Here is a 15,144-nt window from a genome sequence, read left to right on the forward strand (position 1 = left end):
GGCTGCCGACCTTGACTAGGGACATTATTGGGCAGTGGAAGGAATACTTCGAGGATCTCCTCAATCCTGCCACCACAAATCCCCTGGTGGAAACAGAGACTGGGGACTCGGGGTTAGACTCTTTCATCACCCAGGCTGAAGTCACTGAGGTGGTTAAAAAGCACCGCGGTTGCAGGGCTTCAGGGGTGGATGAGATTCGCCCTGAGTACCTCAAGTCTCTGGATGTTGTAGGGCTGTCATGGTTGACATGCCTCTTCAACATTGCATGGCGGTTGGGGACAGTGCCTCTGGAGTGGCAGACTGGGGTGGTGGTCCCCCTACATAAGAAGGGTGACCGGAGGGTGTGTTCCAACTACAGGGGGATCACACTCCTCAGCCTCCCTGGTAAGGCCTACGCCAGGGTATTGGAGAGGAGAGTCCAGCCGATAGTCGAGCAGCAGTGTGGTTTTTGTCCCGGCCGTGGAACACTGGACCAGCTCTATACCCTCTACAGGGTACTTGAGGGTTCATGGGTGTTTGCCCAACCGGTCCACATGTGTTTTGTGGACCTGGAGAAAGCATTCGACTGTGTCCCTCGTGATGCCCTGTGGGGGGTGCTCCAGGAGTATGGAGTCGGAGGCTCTTTACTAGGGGCCATCCGGTCCCTGTACGAGCAGAGCAGGAGTTTGGTCTGCATTGCCGGCACTAAGTCGGACCTGTTCCCGGTGCATGTTGGTTTAAAGCCAGGGTATATTTATAGGAGTTGTCAAATGAACTGCAACAAGCACCGAGTCCTATGCTTTATCTGGAGATCTATCTAAATGCATCATTAATTTTCTAAAAAAATAAAGTAAATAAAATGCTAATGAGTGCAATATTCTCCCCCCTAGTGCTGTGCATTTTCATACATCAGGGTTACTTGGATGTGAGTATTAGGTGGTGTAGGATCAAAACTGTTCCTTTTCTATCGTTGTTCATATTTCTTCTACTTATCTTCAGTTACGAAATAAAGAGAGGACACTGTTTTAACGTGTTGAGACAGCTTATTTCCATTTTTTTGTCACCAATGGTAAAACAACCGTATGGCTCCGTTGTAATGAGATGAGAAAGTCTAGATTCAAAAATCATTTGAATCTAGATGCTTAGAATAAATTAAAATAGAACTAACTTTCTACTGAGTAGTTTATCAGCAGCTAATAAACCTCATGCACTCACGAGTTGTGTGAATTACACAAACTTATTCTTTCTAACTGAATGATGACTTGCAGCCTCAAACAAAACAAAACTATCTATCTTGGGAATAATTTCATAAGCACTGGATTTAGTTTTAGTAAAGAGTACAGGTGTTGACCATCTACCAAAGCAAAAATAACATGATATTGTCTATATGTCATATTCTACTTATTGTTGCTCTATGCTTACTATCATGTATAAGAATAGGTGCAAAGTTAAGAGCTCCAATCAGATTAAAGTACATAAAACACTATGTTAAATAAATGAACCTCTGCATTTAATTTTAAGTGAGCAACACTGTTCCAACAATGGTGTTAGTGCAAGTGCCAGTTTGTTTGTGGGCAAAGGGAGCAGTTATACAGTTTGAATTTACTGGGACGTTCCGCGTTCTTTCACTGAACAAGCTTCTGTTACTGACAAGTTTATTTTACAGTCTGATGCAAAGTGTATTTCATTTCTTGAATAAGTCAACATATCTAAAACATTTTAATAAAAAAGAAAGATTATGATCATAATTTTACTTTAAAACAAATCATTTGTTTAGCTAGCTAAGGCAAAAGACAAAACACGACACTGACTTCAAATGACCAAAAACAGAAACATTATTGGGGAAGAATCCTTATTTATTTGGTATTATAGAGAGCAGAAGTTTCCAAAATCACAAACTGTGTGGTAAAGAATCTGTAATCAACATTGAATATTCCAGTTCAGGGTTTAATGGTCTAAGTATTTTAAGGTTTAAACTCGAGATGATCAAAAACAGTCCAGACTCTTCAAAAAACTAACCAGTAGCTCCAAAGTTAACGCCACCTTTAGCATCATTAGCACTTTCTGTTTCCTGCAGACCACCCAAAATGTCCAGAGCTCGTAACAGAAGCATGCATCTTGTTCTCATGAAGCTGAATGCTGACAGCTTCTAGATGTATCCCTTCGTTAGGCTGACAGAAACACCGCAGCATTTTTCATCACAGGACCTCATGCCTCAAGTTCATTTAGTTCAGTAATTTAGCCAAATAAATAAGACCTATATTCTGTTGTTATTTTTTGGAATTTACTTAAAAAAGTAAAACTCATAAAAACATAGACAGATGTGTTTTAAGTAATTATTTCTGTTCATTTTGGTGATTATGGCTTACAGCTAATGAAACCCATTTTTTAATTTCTAGAAAATGTTTTACATAAATTCAAATTAAAAAAAGCAGTTAAGAGAGTTAGAGAGTTACAAGACGGTGAGCCAAAAAATGGATCTAAATAATCCATTTTAATTTTTGAACTGAAATGCTGAACTAAATGAACTCTTCATTGCGCTTCTGATTCAGTAGTAGAATCATGCACAACAGGACAATTTCCTTTGTTGGTTCTTAAAAACATTTATTTACTAACTAAACAATCAGTTAAAATTAGAAACTCTGCTCTACTATTCAGTTGTTCTGGTAAAATGTTCTTCCTCAGCTTCACCAAAGACCTCTGCAGGTGATAATTCTCCAGTTTCCAACAGTGTAACTTCATTTGCCACATATTCACTTCCTCATCTGTGAACGTCATATCCAGCTGACCAGCTCCCATTGTTTTTACCCACCATCATTACCAACTCAAAGCCATAGATAGTATTTCTTCATTGTTTGTGTCAAGCCACATCCCTGTTGGATGATTTGATTAGCATTTTTATGTTTTTGTTTTCTCTTAAAACCAATCATTTGTTTCCAGCTCCTGATGAGCGAAACCTTTCCTTTGTGAAAGATTTTTGAGAATCAGAACTTTCTCCTAATCGAGCTGAGCAGCCAGGGGCGACTTGGGAGAGCACATTATGCTGTTATTCTTGTTTAGGGGAATCGGTCTTGGAGCACTTCAGTGAAAAGGAGGAAAAACATCTGAATATGAAAGTATTCTTGTATAAAATTCAGCACAGCTGCACATACCGTGAACAGCTTTTTCTGCTTTTCTCCTTTTCATTTTGTCATTGCTGATGTTTTACTGTTTATCACATTTTAACATTAATGAATTTTCTTAAACTTTGTGATTAACTGTGTAGCAAAAGCTGTCCAAACTAGGTGTAAACAGCAAATCCAACTCAGAATGACTAAAAGCTATGCAAATGAAATACCTGCACAGCCCTGTTGGTGTGTGTAAATATTAACACATTACTAAGTCTATTAACCAGGTATTTAAGCTTTAGACTGTTGTTAATGAAAAGCTATTAGCACCATTCTCTATTAAAAGAGCACAGGCAAAATCGATTTACGACAGTTTATTCCATACGCCTGAGGCTTTGTGTTTAATCCACTGCCAAAGCTGCTGCACCCTCTGCTTGTTGTAGGTTTTTTGTACCTATGTGTGCCATTCAGCAGGCTAATAAAAAGCTGTGTTATGGAAGTCATTCCCTGACAAAGAACAATCCATCATCAGGCATACAAGTGGCACAGCAGACTTTTGAATAATTAGTTTTGATTTGGTTCTTGTTAGAAAACGTGTGCTCACTGATTTTTAAACAGCACATTAAGGGTCTTTCCATCCTCTTTGTGGAGTTAAAATATTAAATCATAGAACACTGGCTTCACTGAAGGTATCTCACTGCTGCAGGGACCAAAAAGGGATGAGAATAAAAATGCGTTGAATGTGATGCAGACACATTCACATCAGCCTGTTGCATATGTGGAAATAGCTGGAAACATTTAGGCACCACCACTGTCAAGCTGCTAAGTCAATCTAAAAGTCAAATGCAGTCACTCTTTGCTCCTAACAAAGCAAAGGCCCCACACTTAGAGCATTCCCCTCTCTGCTGCACCTATAATGTATTTTGCACGCATCACTGCACAAACCTTATTTCTGTAAATGAGCCACAAATGACACAGGTGTGGTCATCACTGTGCGTTGCCAAGGTTTTATTTAGAAAGAAAAGGTTGGGTAGGACACTAAAAAAGGAGACAGGACTCATCAGTATATCTAGGAGAGTATTGGTCACATTGAGTCTGGACTGGAGCCACTGAGTAGGTAATGCTATAAATCACAGCTCAGTTACACAAACCGGGCCATAGATAGTGTCAGGCTGGTGTTACAACAGCAAAAATGGCTTATGCAGCAGCATCGCTTAAAAATGTGAAACAGCACCAATGACAACCAAAGCATTGACTCTACCTCTGGTCCCAGAAGCGTGGTACACCAAGGCTTTAAACAGCTACGGTTAAAAATCTGCCAAAATGTTTCAGCACCACTGTTGCTAAAGTTTAAAAAAAGTAACAAGGAAATAAGTAACATTTCTTTATAAAGCACCTTTCACAGTCACAAATCACTGTACAAATAAGTCACATTAAGATTCACATAAAAACACAGTAAGATCATGACATAAAAGCCTGGCGGAACAGAACAGTTTTCAATTGGCTTTTAAAAATCTCTATATGGTCAGAAAGGAACGCTGCAGTGGTAAACTGTTCCACAGTTACGGAGCGACAGTCTAAAAAGCCCTGTCCCCCTTGGTTTTCAGCCTTGTACAAGGGACATCCGGGAGGCTTTGGCCTTGTGACTGAAGGTTACGAGGAGCAAAGTGACAAAGCAACCTTTGTTTTTTCCCCCTGCACACTGCTGGTCAGCTGGCTTACTAACAAGAAAAAGAAATTAAAACAAATGAATTTAGAAATGCCACATGAAAATAAATAAAACATAGTGACATTTATAGAAACTGAACTCTTAATCAGGACAGAAATCATCCTTGAATGACAGTTTACTTTTAAAAGGTTAATATGCTGAATAATATTGGCCGTTTACTAGGATTTATTGTTGAAAAATGTATATCTTAATATTATTCAGAAAGAATCATTGTAAATGCTTAAAGATGCTAATTTAAGTTGAAGTTATTGTAGTATGTTTCCCTCAGTTTGTGAAAGCTCCTTTTCAGAACCAGGTAGAGCGTCAGCAGCTACTCCCTAGAGGCTTGAGCTGAGCCGATTGGAGAGAAGCTGAGGCGGTGACACTGGTCCAGAAACCGCCCCCTCTGTCTCAGTCCCACCCCGTTCAGATTTACATTTTTTCCTCATGTTGAGGAGGAAAAGACAAGACAGCGACCAAGTAATGTAAAAAAGAAAGATGGAAATAAATGGGCTCAGGGAAATCCGTTGGGGTATATTAATGGACTAAATATATACGTGCTTATGAAAAAAAAGGACAGTAAAATAATATATTTTTAAGGGGAAAAAAACGTGTTTTAAATATATTTGAGAGGTAATAAATTTGAAAGAAATAAAAGGGGTAGAAAAAATAAAACCGCAAGAAATCCAGTTGTAATAAATAAACAAAGGAAAAATATAGATTCCAAGAAAAAAAATTATTTGAAAATTAGTGGTTTAAATAAAAATAATGAAATTAAAATAGAAATATATATATTTATATATGATTAATTGATCAATCATTGAATAAATCTCTTCTTTTTATTATTTTGTTGCATTTAATGGCACACTAATTTATATTTCTAGCTGCTTTTTGGCCCAGTAATTATTTTATTGAGTCATTTATTTATTTCTGTATTTATTTATGAGGTTTTCCAGACAAGTCTTGCTGGGAAGAGACCCAAATGTATAAACAGAAACTTTCTGAATGAACTATTTAACCATTCTCAGAACTTCTCAGGATGTCCCGGACCGAGCTGGAGTGTTGCCGAGTAGAGAGAAATTTGGTTTCCCTCCTGGACCTGTTATCCCCATGACCCAATCCCAGAAAGGCTTAAGACAAAGGATGGATGGATGGATGGATGGATGGATGGAGAGATGGATGGATATAGTATAACTAACATTCACTGTGTCAAATTATTCTGACACAGTGAAACAGTTGTTGCAAACATAGTTGTTGCTTTACTGCTTTACATAGACCGTGTTTTACTTTTTTATTGAAATAGCTGCATAAATAAAGCAAAACCGTGGTATTTTTAATTTAAGTTAACCTACTGTGAGAATCTCATACTGGCCCATGCCAAATTCACACAAATATAAAAGGTTATTTTGGTCAACAAGGGTTTCAATCCATCCACTGGGCATGAAGAGAAAAATATGAATTTATGGAACTAATGCAAACGTCAAGGGCATTGTAGTTTCTGATTTACAGAGGCCCTGTAGCCAGTTACTGATGTATGGCAGAGGCTCTGCTTTTTACATTGTGATGAATGTTGGTGGCGAAGGACCAGATAAATTGTAAAGACACTTTAGGGGCTGCTATATGCCAGGTGGTCTGCCCTGAAGGTTGCCAAGAAGAAGCTGAAAATTTTTTACAGGAATGTCATAAAATGCCATTTTTGAATGATTTCAAGCCACTAGCCAAATTGCTACACAGCTTTTAAGAAATAAGAATCTAAAAAAAATACACAGAATCAGAGGACAAAGGTTTTAACAACATTTAAGGCCTAAAAACTGAAAAATTTATTTTCAGTTTAAGTTTGGTGCAAACACAAACACGCTGACTTGACCATTGAAATACAATAACTGCTTTGCACCAGTTTACTTTAAATCATCCTTGACAGACCTGTTAGATCTCACCAGAACAACCTTCCAGGAGATGGCCTCCTTGAATGTTTTATTCAGTGTTATCCTCAAAAGAGTCTTGTCTGAACAACTGCAATATATGAATGATTTATTTTAGATCATTTCTATATTCAGAAAAGCTTTTCAGTTATTTTTAGGTATAGTAATAATTAGTGGACATGTTTGGTCTCTCTTAACTCTAAACAATGTTTAAAAAAAAAATCAATTTTTTTAATTGCATAAAAGGTTTTTGTTTGCATTGTACACTTTGCTATAATGGTTTAATTTTCATCAGAAGTTTCTGCAAAGATTTGTTCTTTCTCCCCAGCTTAGATGTGTTTAGGCAGCACCAGGACAGACAGTACCACTTGACTTTTTAAAGTGACGTCTGTGCAAAAAGAACCTCTGTGAGAGACGAAGCTGACAATCGCTGCAGCCAGGAGAGGGATGGAGCTGGCAGAACCGTGGAGGATAAATGCCAGTTACTTCCTACAAAGCTGTGTCCCACACATGGTGGTCGCTCTCTCTTATTGTATTATTATTGGTTCTGGAGTTGGAAGCTGACCGAGCAAAGATGGTTTCAAAACGTTGAATCGTTTTGTTTTCCCTCTCAAACTTTTCCCAATCAAATTAAACAAGACTGAGTCAAAATTAGCCTGGAGACTCCAATTAAGTTGAGTTTATTTATATAGTGCCAATTCACAACACATGTCAACTGAAGGCACTTTATAAAGTAAATTCAGTCGGATTATACAGGCTGGTGTCAAGTCAAGTATATGCATTAAAACTGATCCTAGTTATCACACAATGCAGCCAAATTCTGTTTCTTACTTAAATTGGTTAAAAAGATTTATTTCTAAGGAAATCCCGCAGATTGCATCCAGTCAATGACTTGATTTCTTTACACTCCAGAAAGACGGGTAAACCTTTGATAAAAGGTAGATTTTCAATCAGTTTAGACAATATTTTGAATGTTTAATCTTTTGTTCTAACACTAGTAGGTAGCACTAGTATCTTTGTTTTAGATTGGTGATATTATTGCTCCAGTGTCCTGCAAAGGTTCTAATTTCAGTTTATATACACCCTCATGGCAACAGGGAGCAAGCACACCTAAAACTACAGAAACTAAAGCTAACTTGACCATTGTTGTTGCTTTTTCAGCATTTCCATTTCTGTGTCGCATTCATTTCATCACAACTTTCTTTTTATCTGAGTTTTTTTTCTTTTGCCATCACTCCGTGGGGACGTGAACACAAACAAATACATTGTTATGCATGATGTTTCAACCAAACACAAGATGTGTTGAGTGAACTTTGATGCCTTGTTGCCTGGAGAAATATAGTTGCATTAAATATTACTTTTCTTTCTTTGAGAACTGCTCAGTATATGGCCAGCACTGACTACATAGATAGGTGAGGATGTAGTCAACACCAGGCGCGTTTAGTATTATAAAGTAACAGTGGAACAAACAATGTAGATGAATGTTTTAATCAACATGAAATTTAGTCTTATCTATGCATAATGAGAGTAGCTTTCCAGTCCCATAATGTTACATAATTCACAGCAAGACTATTGTGAAAACATTAGGGCATAAATGTGGCAACTACAAAAACAGCAGTGTGCAGCGTCGCCCCTGGTTCTACAAGGGTGATGCTGCACCTGTATGATTCAGAGACATACAGTAAATATGTTTATAAGTACCTTAGTAATTTAAATCAAAAAGTAAAACATAGATTCCTTAAACACAGTGTGAAATAATTCAAGCTTTTATGTCAAAATTTTAAATCTGTTCATTATGATGTATTTCACATTCAGTTTTTATATTAGAGTAAATAAGAATATTACATGAACCCATTCAAAAATATATATTTCTATGCAGAATTGTTAAGTTGTGGCCCACATAATCATGGAAAGTCTGACAACCTCACCAAGGCCTTTAAGATATAGAGTGTCATTAGTAAAGAAGATGGCTGTTCACAGAGTGCTGTATCCAATCACATTAATGGGAAGTTTAGTGGAAGGGAAAAGGGTGGTAGAAAAAGTTGCACAAACAGCAGGATAACTTAAAACTGTTGTGAAGCAAAGCTCGTTCAAGAGTTTGGGGAAAATTCATGAGATGTCCCCTGCAGCTGTAAGGGCCACAATAGGCAGACATAACCAGGACATGGGGCACAACTATCACATTTCTACAGATCCAAAGGCAGCATCGGCAACATCTCACCTGGACCACAGAGAAAAAGGATTTGGGGAGCTGTTTCATCTGCTGTGGGCCCACTGTGTTTTACCAGGACTTTTCAGAGCACTTCATGCTTCCCTCTGCTAACAAGCTTTATGGAGATGCTGGTTTAATTTCCCACCAGTACTTGGTACCGGCTAATAGTGCCAGCAGGACCCATACCTGCTTTAATCACCATGGTAACACCAGGAAACTGGCCTGATGTAAACACCACGCAGAATCTAAGGACTGTTGATCAGAGGTAGATGAGAGACACCAGAACCAGCGATGAAAACAAGCTGAAGGCTGCTATTAAAGCAACCTGGGCTTCCTGAACACCTCAGCAGAACCACAGGCTGATCTCCACCATGATATGCGGCAGTTATTCAAGCAAAAATGAGCCCCAAACAGATACTAAGAGCAGATATGGTACAGTTCAAGGACATACCGTTCAGTAGGTTCACGTTTCTGGATTAAAAATCCAATTTATGGGTCTGATGTAACATTGGAATTTTCTGAGGAACTGAATTTTGTGTTTTTATCAGCTGTAAGACAGACTCATCAAAATTCACAAATATAAACAACCAAAATAAATCAATCTTTGTGTAATGAATCTGCACAATATGATTATCACTTTTCAGAGTGAAATGTTAAAATAAATGACCTTTTCAATGATGTTCTAATTTATTGAGATGCACATGCATGCTGCAGGATTTCCAAGCAATGAGGCATATGTGGAGTCGGGATATCACAGGAAACACTGCCTCCCCTCAAGTAAAAATGTCAATTAAAAAACATTTAAATGATAACCAGGGGTTGCCAGGAGTCTCCAACTCCAGTTCTTGAGAGCCACTGTCATCCAAACTGTTGGATGCATCCTTGTTGCAACAAATATGAATCAAGTGCCTGAATTACTTCCTCAGCATGTAATCAACTTCTGCAAAGGCCTGACAGTGAAACATTTATTTGATTCAGGAGTGGTGGATCAGGGATGCATCAGAAAGTAGCAGGTTGAGGACTAGAGCTAAAGACTCTGAGTCTAAACATGGCATGACTGTGCTTGAAAAGTGAAAGGTGAAAGGTTGATGCTGTAATGACATCTAGCGTGGATGTGCAAACTTATCGCTTTGCTCCCCTCATTTTTCACTTAAATAATAGAACAAAAAAACACTTCGCATTTAGACAAATCTGGAATGCATTTATCAATTCTCATTTTATTTCTTCACTGCTAGCAGAAAAATGTTATGTTAAAGGTCAAAGCTACATTCTGATTGCTTGATTATATGCAATTTAAAGTAAGAAGCCATATTTGTGACATGCCTGTGCAGACTGTAAATTTGTGACCAAGATTACATTTTGATTCACTGTTCAGCCCTTAGTCGTAGTCCCTTGTGGTCTGTTTATGTAGTAGGAGACATTTTGTAAGGAGATGCTGATTAATGCCATAACTTATTATAATCTCCTTAAGATTCAGGAAATTCCATGGTCTCCAGACAGAGGCAGCCTTGGGTTGAACAGGCAAAGCCCAGCACATAATTTCCACACCACTGCACTCATCTTTTTCTCCTGAACCAGTGGCAGCAAAAAATATTATAGTTGTATTTTATACCAACAGTAAAAAATACAACTATAAGCATGTGGTAATACATGTGGTAAGTAATGTGCAGCAACTGCAGACACTCACCATCCCTACCCCTAAGCATAATCTCCCTATGCAGAGTGTAAAAAAGCCTGGTGTTGAAAGTGCCTGATTGTGAGGGGGGTTTAGGAGAGAGTCTCACTGGTTGGGCTTAAATCCATCATCTCATTGTCCATGATGTCTCATATATGCACTTTTAATTAAATTAGAAATTAGAAATTTGCATAACATATATTGTGTAAATTGTTCAATGATTAGCATTCTTGAACATTTTTGAAAATGTTTCAAAATGTTCTCACGTTGGAAGGTCCAATGCTTCTGATGGTAGCATAATGTGTTACAGAAGAATTAGGGTGTAGTATTCTCTTTTAACAACTGTACAAGGACCAAGGGTCAACCCAAAGATTACTCTGATAAATAATGTAGAAAGTAGTAGCAGAATGTTGGACACACCAGTAGATTTTCACTGCTAGTCTTTTCTAACACAGGCAGATCATGACAGGACTCCATTTATGCCAATGAAGCAGAAATCCATTACAACAAGAGGGGGGCCCAAACAAAGTTGGGATGCTGTTGTGAAAGAAGGCAGATGACCAGAGTCAAGAACTCCATCCTCAAAATCAAATGCAAACCTATTCATACCCTTTGTCACATTTTGTTATATTACAAACAGAAACTGTATTTTACAGGGATTTTATTGGATGGAGCACAAAGCATACATTTTTAAAGGAAATAAAATTTTATTATAATTTAAAAATCTTAAAAGTGTGGCGTGTTGTTGTATTCATGCTCTGAAGAAATTGGTATTGGGATTTGACACTTTGAGCTTGTTTATTCTCGGATAACCTTCACATATTGAGAGAAGGCAGTTAAAGGGATGTGGAGGGAAACCACAGGCAGTCAGCAGAAAGCTTTAGGATGCACCAACCCTTCCAGTTAAACTGCAACCTAAAAAACATACTGCTATCATGGCTAAGAAGCTGGCAATGCAAAGCAACATGAGCAAAATCAGATCTGATATGTTTGTAATAGAACTTAGGAAACATCTGAATGAGGTGCTACCATTCTCAGCCTTAACACCAAACCTACAGTGTTGTTTTTCTGCCAAACTGGTGTAAATAAACCAGTTCACAGCAACCAGGTCAGCCGCCTCCTCTGACAGATTTTGTTTTGTCCAGTGGTGAAAGGTTGTCTCTGATCTCTGTTGATCTCAACATTAGTGGTGACAATAAACAACAGCATCTAAAAAGACCCCATCTGTCTGTCTACACAGGCATTATGCAGACCTCAGAGATTCAGATTGGGATAGATGGCTTCAAATCTACACCCCCCCATTCTCACCCTAAAACACAAACACAAAGCACACAAAAAAACAGCTCAGCTCCGAACCAAAAACGGATTAAAGCAGGCACAGATATCACACATACAATCTGTAATTTAAAAGAATTTTAGCATATCAAATTAGAATGGCATCAATAATTTCTCAAAGAATGCATTTCATGAAAAGAACCAATGAGATTATGCTAGCTAAACTGAACATTAAATTTAGATATACAATACAGATGCAGCTAATCTTGTGCCAGCATTAGGACAACATACAAATATGTTCTCTATTGTCAGAGGATTAGATGGGGAGTGGTGTCAGAGAAAAAGAAGGAACATCGGCTAAAAACAAGAATAAGAGATGATTTAAATGCAGACTGGCCTACAGCTACAACTGTTGGATGAATAATGTTCCTGTGTGTACTTGTAGGCAGGCAGACACACACACACACACACACACACACACACACACACACACACACACACACACACACACACACACACACACCGTTAGGGTTTGACAGACTGCACCTCCACAGAAAGAAGATTCCTGGCTCATTGGGTTGAATTTTCCTATTAATCCTCAGTCACCCTTCCAACCATACCCATTAAACACAGCTCTGCACCAGATACGCACTGAACACAGTAACTCCGTGCCAGCTGCCCAATCACTTCACTATGGTGACCTACAGCTCTGTTCATTGAGCATGAAAAAACTTCAGCTTTTTCTCTACAAGCAAGCATGGCTGCTTAAAAGACACTGATTGGTCAAGGAGATGAATAAATGCCACCAAACAGTCTCTGTTGTGCTCTGACAGAATAAGATACTTTCACTCAGGGGATTAGATGACCAGCATCTATTCTTCTTCTCATGTGTCCTGGGTATGACATAATTATAGAAGTATGTACCATCAACAAAGGAGGAGATGCTAGAAGTAAAATACTATAAACAGGTACAACTATCTGGTAATGCCTTCTGAATGATTCGTGAATAGGTGTTTTGAATCATTTAGTTGAATTAAACTGTTAAACTGTTATAGTTTGTTCCCAAATGAAGGGGTATTGAAGGAAAATTATCTTTTTCAGTTCTGTTCCTACTGAAGCAGTAGATGTAACAGAAATCTGAGATCAGAGGCTGTAGTTGCTTTGTTTCAGTGACATAGGAGGCTAGATACAGTGGTAATGACCCAGTTATTAGTTGTATAGTTACTTGAAATATGTGTTTCTTCATTTGCTTAAAATGTTTAGCTAACCAGAGTGTGATGCTGGGTAATAGGTTTACATTTGGTAATGAATCTCTGTGATAAACAACATCCAGCATCAAGCAGTTGACTTCAGCGTTCATTTAAATGATGTGTAAACGAGGTGGATGGGGCAAGTCAGGAAAAACATGATTTACGTCTATAATAGAAATCTAGTTTTATTTTGAGGTTTATTTTCCAAATATGTTTAATTTGTGATTTAAAATTGTATTTCTAGGACAATAAATAACTGTTTCATCAGCAGCGAGAGACAGAAATACAGCATTAACATTCTGACTGACATTATTGATGCAAGCTGGAAAAAGCGTTGACCCGAATACAGAGCACTGAGGAGTACCTTTTGTTAAACTCAGTTAACAGGTAGATAGAGCAGTAAGTACAATAACCTCCTAAAAAATGCTTCAGTATGAAAGACCTTTTATCTAAACGCCTCTGGCCTAAGATGTCAGAATCTACAGTGTCAGATGGTTTTGACTGGTATATAACCTAACCCTGACCCTAGTCCTCTGCATCCGGGGGATCAATAAAAAGTCCTACCTCAATATTTTTACACCTAAAATTTAAATCACCTTATTTTGTCATTTGTTAATATTAATCAGCATTGAAACGTGGCCAGAAAATTTAAGTTGCATTTAAAATATTGCCTTCTCTTCAAAATCACCCATATGGACATTTTCTTGATTAGTCACATAAAACTAGAAAATAAAATAAAAATTAAACCAATTTAGAGCATAAAAAAGCTGCATACATTGCTCTGGAATTAAACAAATATTAAATATTTTAATGTGTCTTTGAATTCCTGAGGTGGCTGTCTGTATAATTCTTGACTCATTAATGTCTAAGAATGCTCTTGTCAAGAACTTCTTGTTTTCATTTGATGCCTTCATCCAAAAGTTAATTTTAACAGAGCGTAAATGTTATTTGAATGTAACCTTCAGTTATCAGTCCCTTCTTTTTTATGTCATTGTTTCTTGCAGAGTCACCTTACTGAAGCAAACTGCAAATGTTTCATGTCAGCTAATCAGAATATTTGCTGTAAAACCAGAACCATGAATAAACTCCAACATGAAATGTGAACTGAAGAAGGTGAAAAGACTATAAAATGAAGCTTGCATATGATTATATGAAAGGAGCCCACGCACATTCAGTTGTGAAATGGAGTGTTATTAACAGCGTATTTATACAGTAGAATTTAAATCAATAACCAAACACGATCTCATCTTTTGCAAGATAAATTATTTACATATAAGATGGAAACCATTTGCTAATATAAAACCCTTCCATTTTTTTCAGAAACAAACTGATTTTTCCTGAACTCCATCATAAGTTTGCTACCACTTTACCATCTAACTGGACTTTAACTAGGCAGTGGGATACTTTCATTAAAGGTTTCGTGGCAAAGGAGCTCAAAACAAGGCAGTCACCATCAGTCATGTTCAAACTATTTTATTTTCGAGTTTCACTAAATGTGGATGTGTCATATTAATGTAACAGCAGCAAATCAGTTAAAGTCAGTGATCTAAAACTAAATCTGATTGTAAGTCAGGGACTGGATCCAAACCGTCACTGGCACCAAACAGCACAAAAAGTGCCACATGTGACCAGCCTAATTACCATTTCAGGACGGCTCAGAAAACATGCAGTGACTTTTGCTGTCAAATAACATACTTCATTTTGACAACATTTGCATTCACTCAAGTTAGCTCAGCACAAAAAGCTCACTGTCACTGAGCAAACAAGTTATTTGTCCATTAGCAACCATTACTGCTTTAGAAGCCTCAGAGGCTCCTACACTCTTAAATAGATGTCATGAAGCGTTTAAACCGCAGCGTGTTAAATGTGAGGTGGGAACAGATTTAGAAGATTTAGAGTAATGGAATAATTGCTGTGAAGAAACACAGCACAACAGAGTCATGCACCACCTGTCGTGGCGACCTTTAATTTCATCAATATCATTGGCTGGTTCTATCTATTACCAAACAAAAAAAA

At 37.7% G+C, this 15,144-nt stretch overlaps 1 protein-coding gene across 3 annotated transcripts in view; it reads right to left on the reverse strand.

The window, feature by feature from the left end:
* Positions 1-15,144, reverse strand: part of tspan9a (tetraspanin 9a) — a 310,877-nt gene that overhangs the window by 206,831 nt on the left and 88,902 nt on the right. The window lies entirely within an intron of this gene.

This window comes from Girardinichthys multiradiatus, chromosome 2 (assembly GCF_021462225.1).
Source record: "Girardinichthys multiradiatus isolate DD_20200921_A chromosome 2, DD_fGirMul_XY1, whole genome shotgun sequence".
In the NCBI taxonomy this organism is placed as follows: Eukaryota; Metazoa; Chordata; class Actinopteri; order Cyprinodontiformes; family Goodeidae; genus Girardinichthys; species Girardinichthys multiradiatus.